The following is an 11,186-nucleotide window of genomic DNA, read 5'->3' on the forward strand; positions in this document are numbered from 1 at the left end:
CTCAGCTATCCAGACAAGTTGCCTGGATAGCAGACTGAACATCAGTGCTATCCAGATAATTCCCAGGTCACCTATTCTCTGCCATGGCACCATCCAGATGATTAGTAATGATTTCCAGTGGTTAGACCCAGCCAGGGCCCTCAGGAAATAAGCCTGACTCAGTCCCTTTTTAAGGTTTTGGTAGAATGGAGGCATACTATTTATCTATTGTTAAGTTTATTTGTTGACAATATTAAAATTGTATAAAAATGCTTCTGAAGTTAGAATGTCACCCAAAACAATGAAAGACCTTAACAAATTATGTATCACATATATTACATATTCTAATATAAGCATTTTGACTTTTAGAACAAGAAATAACAATCAATGAGAGTTATCACTGTTTTAGGGGCCCTTCTATAGTAAAGGGCATTAAGCACGTAGGCCTGGATTCTGTATAGGTCACCCAAAGTTCGACATCAATTTTAGTTGTGGATCATAGATCCACAAATAAACTAATTGGCTAATTAGTTGATATCAATTATTGGTATTAACAAGTGATAATTAGTAGCCATTAGCAGTTACACTTGGATCTGCCCTATGCCCTTATTCTATAACCTGCATGCCTAATTTATCTTATGTACAACTCCACAGGAGGTGTGGCCAGGGGAAGGGCATGGGTGAGTCATGGTTATTCCCAAGATTTAGGCACAGTGTTATTTTATAATTATGCCTATGCCACCTAAAAAATCAGTGCCCAAAAAAATGCACCTAAGTGCCCCAAAATGCATTTTTGGTGCTCATTTTTCAGGAGCCATATACAGAATTTAGTACAAAATGCATGCATGTATCTTAATGCACATGTTGCAATAACAAATAGTGGGAATGCTCCTTCTTGATGCAGCATTAAGTTTTGGGCTTGCTGCACGTTAAAATCCTATGTTACAGCATGTTAAGCCCCAAACTTGATGCATTTTGGTAGAAGGGCCTCTTAGTTTGAATATAACACCAGGCATTCGTGAAGCTACATCAAAATGGGTGTGTTGGCAGACGTAAAAGCAACATTAGATTAATATAGTAGAGCATATTTTGTGTAGGTCATCCTTTCTGACATGAAAGATAAATGGAAGAATCACTGTAACATAGTAATGATGAAAGATAACCAACTGGCCAGCTCTCTACCTAGCTGTCTTTGATTATTTACTACCTTGAGAAAATAAGCATAAATTAATTGTTCATTGATAAACCAGTTCCTCCTTCCCTGCTACCTCCTAGGACTCCATAATTTTTATACAACTTCTTACTATTACCCTCTTCTCAGGCTGAGGGTCTGTGAAGGCAGACACCACATTTGGATTAGAATTCCATGCTCAGTTTTATTCCAACATGCACTTCAACAGAGATACAACGATGTTAATATCTAAACAGTATATGCATTATATACTGCATGCACAAATGCACTTCCTTTCAAGTTCAAGGCTTCAGGGATTTACTCAGAGTTTACATCTTCCTGGATTCCCAGCACCCATTTAAAAAGCCAGAAAAACAATACATTCCTGGAGGTTTGGTTGCAAGTTTTGCCTTCACTCAGTAATTCCTTCTAGTCTTTTTAATTCCAACTACTGTCCCAGCATTCCACTGATTCAAGGCTTCCTTTGCACTAACACTTCTGAATTTGTTCCATATATGCAATGATCAACCACAGATGCTTCAAGATGCTTTCTTTAACCAGCTTTTATGATCAGCTAATCCTAATCTTCAACATCCAAGTGGTTTTATCTATATAAAGTAGATTGCACAGAGAAATGCTAATGTAGATTACAAAAGTAGGTAAACAAATTGAAAATTGTTGGAACCAGAATACTTTTGTTGAGTAGATGTGCAAACTCTGTGGACTATAAATCTGAAGACAAAAAATTGCAACAATCTCAGTTCTAAACTAAGCCTAAGGGGCCCTTTTACAAAGCTGCAATAAAAACTGTCCTTAGCACACCCTCACAAAGGTCTTTCCTGCACACTAAAGCCATTTTCATTGTGGCCGTAAAAACTGCTGATTTTATATTTATTTCATTAATTGCCATGAGCTAATGTTGTCATTAGCACATGGTCATTTTTTTTAATTACTGTGGGATCACTTGTCACCACCTTTTTTGTATACAGTAAGGGCTCCCACTTTGGTGGAGATTCTATACATGGTGCCTAAAATATCGGCACTGAAATCAGTGCCAAGTGTATTCTATAATCGGCACCTAGATTAGGTGCCGATTATAGAATAAGCTTAGTTGATATTTCAGCGCCTAAAACTGCATGCATCCATTTACACTGACAAAAGCGTGGATTAAATCCCAGCACTGGGCCATATTCTGTAACTATGTGCATAAATTTTGGAATGCCCACAAAATGCCCATTTCTCCTCCCATAATCACACACACCCCTTTTAACCTGTGCACATTGACATTCAGCACGATTTGTTATGGAATACACTTACTGAATTGTGTGCGTAAATTCAAATCAATGCCAATTAGTACTCATTATTGCTTAAGTGTTGTTATCAGCACTCGTTAGCTTGTTAACTTATGAACATTGTTATAGAATCCGCACAGATCTCTAGCCAGCTTATTTTCGAAAGAGAAAGACGCCCATATTTCGACCCAAATCGGGAGATGAGTGTCTTTCTCCCTTGGGCATCCAAATCGGTATAATCAAAAGCTGATTTTGGGCGTCTTCAACTGCAATCTGTCGCGGAAATGGCCAAGGTTAACGGGGGCATGTCAGAGGTGTGGTGAAGGCGGGACTGGGGCGTGTTTATCGGCCGAGGAGAGATGGGCGTTCTCAGCCGATAATTGAAAAAAGAAAGGCGTTTTTACCATGAATTTGGGTCACTTTTTTTTTTACCTTTTTTTTCACGAACAAGTCCCAAAAAAGTGCCCTAAATGACCAGATGAGCACCCTTGACTCCGCCAGTGGTCACTAACCCCCTCCCACCAAAAAAAAAAAACAACTTTAAAAACTTTTTTTCCAGCCTGTATGTCAGCCTCAAATGTCATACCCAGCTCCATCACAGCAGTATGCAGGTCCCTGGAGCAGTTGTTAGTGGGTGAAGTGGACTACAGGCAGGTGGACCAAGTCTCACCCCCCCCCCCTACCTGTTACACTTGTGCTGGTAAATGGGAGCCCTCCAAACCGCCCCCAAAACCCACTTTACCCACATCTAGGTGCCCCCCTTCAGCCATAAGTGCTATGGTAATGGTGTAGAGTTGTGGGGAGTGGGTTTTGGGGGGGATATGGGGGGGCTCAGCACCCAAGGGAAGGGAGCTATGGACTTCAGAGGTAGTTTGCTTTGTTTTTTTTAATTGTTACAAGTGCCCCCTAGGGTGCCCGGTTGGTGTCCTGGCATGTCAGGGGGACCAGTGCACTACGAATCCTGGCCCCTCCCACAACCCAGTGCCTTGGATTTGGTCATTTTTGAGCTGGGCGCCTTTGTTTTCCATTATCGCTGAAAAACGATACCGCCCAGCTCAAATCCGCACAAATCCGATGCATTTGGCTGGCACAAACCGTATTATCGGAAAAAAGATGGACGCCCATTTTTTTTCGAAAATACAGTTTGTCCCGCCCCTTCACGTACCCGTTCTCAGAGATAGACGCCCATGGAGATGGGCGTTCATGTTTGATTATGCTCCTCTAGGTGTGTTATATAGAATCTGGGGGATTCTAATACAAGTATTTTTATTTGTAATGTTTTTTTTTCTAATATCTATGGGAATAGTCATATAAGATCACGCTTTTTGGTGTATTCATCACTGGTACTGATTTTATTTATTTTGAGATGGTGTATTTTCACTATTCAGCACTCTATTTTTAAATGCAATGTTTTTCTATTTGCTTAGACCCCTGATGCAGGCTATTGTCAAAAGGCAGTAATCATGTCCTCCTAAATAATGTCATCTTCCATCTACCGTTGACTCCGTTGCCCTTTTGTGGCCACTGTTTTCTTGCTCCAGTCTTCAAAGGAAAAATCCCTGGTGTCTAGCAGCATTGCCCAAGCCCCTCAGATCTGTACCTCAAAAGAGACAGGAGTGATGCCCCCTTTGCTCCTACCTCTGGCATTGCCATCTTCAAAATGGTGGTGCCCTGCCCAGTGCATCCTGGGATTCACTAGGTGGGGCCAGTCTACCATATAAGGGGATTTCTCTCTTACATGGCAAATCAACTCTGTTCAGTGGCAGCACTGGAGGCACAAATGAGTAGGCATCATTCCTGTCTCTTTTGAGGTACGGGTTTGGGAGGTTTGGGGAACTGTTGAGGGTGCTGATAGGCACCAAGTATTTTTTTCTTTTAAAATTGAGGGCAGAGGATCTGGTCAGGTAAGGGGGCACTAGACCACCAGAGACTTTTGTGTAGATGTTGGGCTTGGCAGTTTGGATTGGATAGGTGGGGGGCCCACTACACCACCAGGTATTTTTTTTCTGTTAGAGGATGGAGGATTGCATCCTGTTGAGACAGGGAGAAGGAGAGAGGCAGATTGCTAGACACAAGGCAAGTGTTTAGGTTGGAGTGAGAAAGGGGTGCCACTAGATACCCACTCCTCTTAACCAACCCTTTTATGCTGCCCCAGACCTAACACAAAATGTCCTATGTGAAAACCCCCTTTTTTTCCCCCTTCATAGCCATGGGATAGCTAATGACTGCATTAACATGCATTTTAATGTGGTCTGCAGTAAGGGTTTCCACACAAGTTAACACCTATGCTGAACTTTTCCTGCATTGCTATCCCTTGCTAAAACTGGATTACACTAGCGTTAACCACACGGTAAGTTTTGGGCAAGGGCCCTCCTCAGTTTCCCTAGACTAGTGGTCATGGGAGATTTTAACCTATAAATCAAAACTTCAGTCACCACCAGCAACCACTGCTTTCCTCGATATGATGGCATTTCTAGGATTCCCATGAAAAGGGTCACAAGTTAGACATTGTGTTCTGCAAAGGTGTTGACATCTTTGAAACCCAGGGTAGTAGCATTAAGATAACATCCCTATCATGGACAGATCATTTCCTTATAACATTTTGTATAGAGAATAACCTAAAACAGAAGAGCCCAACTAGAGTTTGGAACAAAAGCTTGAGACTTAGAAACATAGAAAATGATGGCAGAAAGACAATAAGGCACATTCACTATTTCTTCCGCCCCCTAAGAGATCCCACATGTCTGTCCCATGCTTTCTTGAATTCAGATACAGTCCTCATCTCCACCACCTCCATAAGGAGGTCGTTCCACGCATCCACCACCCTTTCCATAAAGAAGCATTTCCTCAGATTACTTCCAAGTCTATTCCCTTTTAACTCCATTTTATGCCCTCTTGTTTCCATTTGAAAGAGACCTGTCTCCTGTGCATTTATGCAGCACAGATATTTAAATGTCTCACTCATATCTGCTCTCTCTCAACTGCTGAGTTTCCTGAAGGCCTAAATAGATAGATAGAGAGATATATCATTTACCAGATAAGAATCATTCAAGATGGCGCACTTAAAAAGGTTAGAACAACAATCAAAAGAGGAATAAAACAAAAACAATGCACAGTAGAAAAATAAAACACACCCTACACACACACACACAAAGAAAAACGGAACTCATCCTAAGCTATCCCCCCCTCCCAGTTCCCTCATGGAAATAGATACAATTTGTACCCTTTCCATATATGTCCATCTATGCCAATATGGAGTGGAAGAGTGGCCTAGTGGTTAGGGTGGTGGACTTTGGTCCTGGGGAACTGAGGAACTGAGTTCAATTCCCACTTCATGCACAGGCAGCTCCTTGTGACTCTGGGCAAGTCACTTAACCCTCCATTGCCCCATGTAAGCCATATTGAGCCTGCCATGAGTGGGAAAGCGCGGGGTACAAATGTAACAAAAAAATGCCATCTAAGCGCTATTCTGTAACTGTGCACATATCTTCAATAGCATGTACTTTGCTGTGGCAGATAACATGATGCAGTTTGCTATGCTTCTTAAGATGGTGTTAAGTTGGTCATGTTATCTATTACATTAAAATCCCCCATTTTACATAGGGTAGAATATGGGAAATGAGACATCCAGGTCAGTTCGCTCACCATTTTCTTGGTGTTTACAAAGGCTCAGCTGAACGTGGAGCCTTTTGTAAAATACATATAAGGACATTGGTAAATACATGTAGATCTGCTGACACAAACTGTGGAGCAACAGTTTTGCAAAAAGGATACTGAAAAACAGAGTGGCAGCTTACATATATGTGCTAGTACTTACACATGGATGTGGTGATTTCACAACCATCTCACAATCCAACGTTTAGTTAATATACTGCAAATAAAAATAAATTAACTAAGCAGTTTGCATATAAATAAAACAGGGGAAAAGAAACAAAGAGACATATATAGGGGCCTAATTTATAAATCAAAAAAATAACAATAAAAATTTAAAATAATTAATCATGCTAAGATACAATAGGAGGGGAGGAGATGAAAATAAAGACAACACATCGATAAAACCTGATGACAATAGATCAGCCAAGCCGCAAAAAAATTCAAATGTACTTTAAGGTTGAACAGGGAATTCTTTTACAAAAAATAGGTATTCAAGTACTGCCTTGAATCTTAAAAAAGATAGTTCCAAACGTAACTCAGTGGGTATAGTGTTCCATAAAGTAGGAGCAAAGACATAAAAACAAGAAATATTAGCTACATGAGATCGAACGTGAAGTTGAGAAGGAGTTACAAGAAGATTCTGATGTGCAGAACGCAAAGAGTGAGTAGAAACCTAGGGAATGAGAACCCTATTGAGAAAAGAAGCTAAACCAGAGTGTGAAAATGAAAAAATAAGAGCGAGAATTTTTTAATTAATATGATAATAAAGTAGGAGCCAATGATCGGAATATAGTGAGGGAGTAACAATAGCATATTTTTGGGCTCTATGAATTAATTTAACAGCTGTACTTTGAACTAATTGCAAATGCCTTGATACTGATGAACACTATGTAAAAGGAAATTACAATAATCAAAATGTGAAATAACCAGGGAATGAATAACCCAACTGCTTAAAAAGCCGTGTGGCACTGCCAACACAGCCCATTCAAAGTGAATGGGCTATGTCGGCAGCACCGCGCCGCTAGCATGGCTTTTTAATCAGGGGCCTAAGTAAACAAAGATATTTTAAATCAAAATTGGAACAAACTAGATGAATTTATCTTAAAAGAATTTTTTTAAAGAATAGATGAAATGTGTTTTGTAAAAGTTAAAAAGTAAGATGATTATCTGCTCTACTATAATCCTGATGGAGTCTTTCAATGGAATAGGTACACAATTGGGCTCATTTTCAAAGCACTTAGCCTTACAAAGCTCCATAGGGTACTATGCAACTTTGTAAGTCTAAGTGATTTGAAAATATGCCTCAATGTATCATTGGTGAGATACAGAAAACAGAAACCTACATGAGGAAATAATAAAACAATTGTTTTAGATAGATTCTATTTAAGACTATTTGAAGCAATCCAATCAGATATTTGAAGAAGTTTATCCATAATTGGATTAATGAAAGAGGGAGGAGATCTACTATCAAGAAGAAACAGCAATTGTGTATAATCATAAGTACATAAGTATTGCCATACTGGGACAGACCAAAGGTCCATCAAGCCCAGCATCCTGTTTCCAACAGTGGCCAATCCAGGTCACAAACACCTGGCAATATCCCCCCAAAAGTACAAAATATTTTATGCTGCTTATCACTGAAATAGTGGATTTTCTCCAAGTCCCAAAATTAATAATGATCTATGGACTTTTCCTTTAGGAAGCCGTCCAAAACTTTTTAAAACTCTGCTAAGCTAACCGCTTTACCACATTTTCTGGCATTGAATTCCAGAGTTCAATTACATGTTGAGTGAAGAAACATTTTCTCCGATTCATTTTAAATTTACTACATTGTAGCTTCATCACGTGCCCCCTAGTCATAGTATTTTTGGAAAGCGTAAACAGACGCTTCACATCTACCCGTTCCGCTCCACTCATTATTTTATAGACCTCTATCATATCTCCCCTCAGCCACCTTTTCTCCAAGCTGAAGAGCCCCAGCCACTTTAGCCTTTCCTTACAGGGAAGTCGTCCCATCCCCTTTATCATTTTTGTTGCCCTTCTCTGCACCTTTTCTAATTCCACTATATCTTTTTTGAGATGCGGCGACCAGAATTGAACACAATATTCGAGGTGCGGTTGCACCATAGAGCAATAGAAAGTCATTATAATGTCCTCATTTTTGTTTTCCATTCCTTTCCTAATAATACCTAACATTCTATTTGCTTTCTTAGTTGTTGTCGCACACTGAGCAGGTTTCAACATATTATCGACGACACCTAGATCCCTTACTTGGTCGGTGACTCCTAACGTGTAACTTTGCATGACGTAGCTACAAAACGTGTTCCTCTTTCTCACATGCATCACTTTGCACTTGCTCACATTAAAAATCATCTGCCATTTAGATGACCAGTCTCCTAGTCTCGTAAGGTGCTCTTGTAATTTTTCACAATCCTCCTGCGATTTAACTACTTTGAATAACTTTGTGTCGTCAGCAAATTTAATTACTTCACTAGTTACTCCCATCTCTAGGTTATTTATAAATATGTTAAAAAGCAGCGGTCCCAGCACAGACCCCTGGGGAACCACACTAACTACCCTTCTCCATTGAGAATACTGACCATTTAACCTTACTCTCTGTTTTCTATCTTTTAACCAGTTTTTAATCCACAATAGGACACTACCTCCTATCCCATGACTCTCCAATTTCCTCTGGAGTCTTTCATGAGGTACTTTGTGAAACATCTTCTGAAAATCCAGATACACAAAATCAACCAGCTCACCTTTATCCATGTTTGTTCACCCCTTCAAAGAAATGTAATAGATTGGTGAGGTGAGATTTCCCTTCACTAAATCCATGTTGGCTTTGTCTCATTAATCCATGCTTTTGAATATGCTCTGTAATTTTGTTCTTTATAATAGTCTCTACCATTTTGCCCGGCACCGACGTCAGACTCACCGGCCTATAATTTCCCGGATCTCCCCTGGAACCTTTTTTAAAAATCGGCATTATATTTGCCACCCTCCAATCTTCTGGTACCACGCTCGATTTTAAAAATAAATTACATATTACTAATAGTTACGCAAGTTCATTTTTCAGTTCTATCAGTACTCTGGGATGAATAACAACCGATCCAGGAGATTTGCTACTCTTCAATTTGTCAAAATGCTCCATTACATCCTCTAGGTCTATAGAGATTTAATTCAACTTCTCTGACTCATCAGCTTTGAATACCATTTCTGGCATTGGTATCTCTCCCAAATCTTCCTTGGTGAAGACAAAGCAAATAATTCATTTAATCTCTCCGCTACGGCTTTGTCTTCCCTGATAGCCCCTTTTACCCCTCGGTCATCTAGCGGTCCAACCGATTCTTTTGCCAGCTTCCTGTTTTTAATATACCTACAATTTTTACAATGTGTTTCTGCCTCTAATGCAATATTTTTTTCAAAGTCCCTCTTTGCCTTCCTTATCAGTGCTTTGCTTTTGACTTGACATTCCTTATGCCGTTTCTTATTATTTTCAGTCGGTTCCTTCTTCAATTTTCTGAAGGATTTTCTTTTAGATCTAATAGCTTCCTTCACTTCACTTTTTAACCATGCCGGCTGTCATTTGGTCTTCCATCCTCCTTTTTTAATACATAGAATATATTTGGCCAGGGCTTACAGGATGGTGCTTTTGAACAACATCTATGCCTGAAGTAAATTTTTGACCCTCGAAGCCGCTCTTCTAAGTTTTTTTTTCACCGTTCTTCTCATTTTTATCATAGTCTCCTTTTTTAAAGTTAAACACTAATGTATTGGATTTCCTGTGTATACTTACTTCAAAGCTAATATCAAATTTGATCATATTATGATCACTGTTATCAAGCGGCCCCAGCAACATTACCTCCCGCACCAGATCATGCGCACCACTAAGGACCAGGTCTAGAATTTTTCCTTCTCTTGTCGGCTCCTGTACCAGCTGCTCCATAAAGCAGTCCTTGATTTCATCATGGAATTTTACCTCCGTAGCATGCTCCAATGTTAAATTTACCTTCCAATCTCAGAAACCCTAAAAATTCTCTGAGCTACAATCGATCGACACCTAACACTCGAAAGCCACGTGAAAAACACAACCAAGAAGATGTTTCACTCAATATGGAAATTAAAAAGAGTAAGGCCTTTCTTCCCAAGGACTGTTTTCCGCAACTTGGTACAATCAATGGTGCTCAGTCATCTAGACTACTGCAACGCACTCTACGCCGGTTGTAAAGAGCAAATAATCAAGAAACTTCAGACAGCCCAAAACACTGCAGCCAGACTCATATTCGGAAAAACAAAATATGAAAGTGCTAAACCCCTAAGAGAAAAACTACACTGGCTCCCACTTAAAGAACGCATCACGTTCAAAATATGCTCCCTAGTTCACAAAATCATTCACAGTGATGCGCCAGCCTACATGTCAGATTTGATAGATCTACCACTCAGGAATGTCAAAAGATCATCCCGCGCATTCCTTAATCTGCACTTACCTAATTGCAAAGGTTTAAAATACAAATTAATGCACGCGTCAAACTTTACCTACTTGAGTACACAGTTATGGAACGCACTGCTGCGCAACTTAAAAATGATCCACAAACTAATGAGCTTCCGCAAACTACTGAAGACCCGTCTCTTAACGGGGCATATCACAAAGATCAATCAATGTGAATTGTGAATACACACAACTCCTCCACATATATTCAGGACTATCTAACAATATCTGCTTGGAATAATACTATTTCCACCATTCATGTATTGTAAGCCACATTGAGCCTGCAAAGAGGTGGGAAAATGTGGGATACAAATGCAATAAATAAATAAATACCCAGTCAGTATCGGGGTAATTGAAATCACATTTCTACATCCGTCTGTTCATCCTGGCCAGGTGGACGGTAGTACACTCCTATCACTATCATTTTCCCCTTTACACATGGAATTTCAATGCATAGGGATTCCAAGATGTGATTTGTTTCCTGCAGAATTTTCAATCTATTTGATTCAAGGCTCTCCTTAACATACAATGCTACCCCTTCACCAATTCGATCCACCCTATCACTACGATATAATTTGTACCCCATTATGACAGTGTC

This window comes from Microcaecilia unicolor, chromosome 2 (genome assembly GCF_901765095.1).
Source record: "Microcaecilia unicolor chromosome 2, aMicUni1.1, whole genome shotgun sequence".
NCBI classification, from domain to species: Eukaryota; Metazoa; Chordata; class Amphibia; order Gymnophiona; family Siphonopidae; genus Microcaecilia; species Microcaecilia unicolor.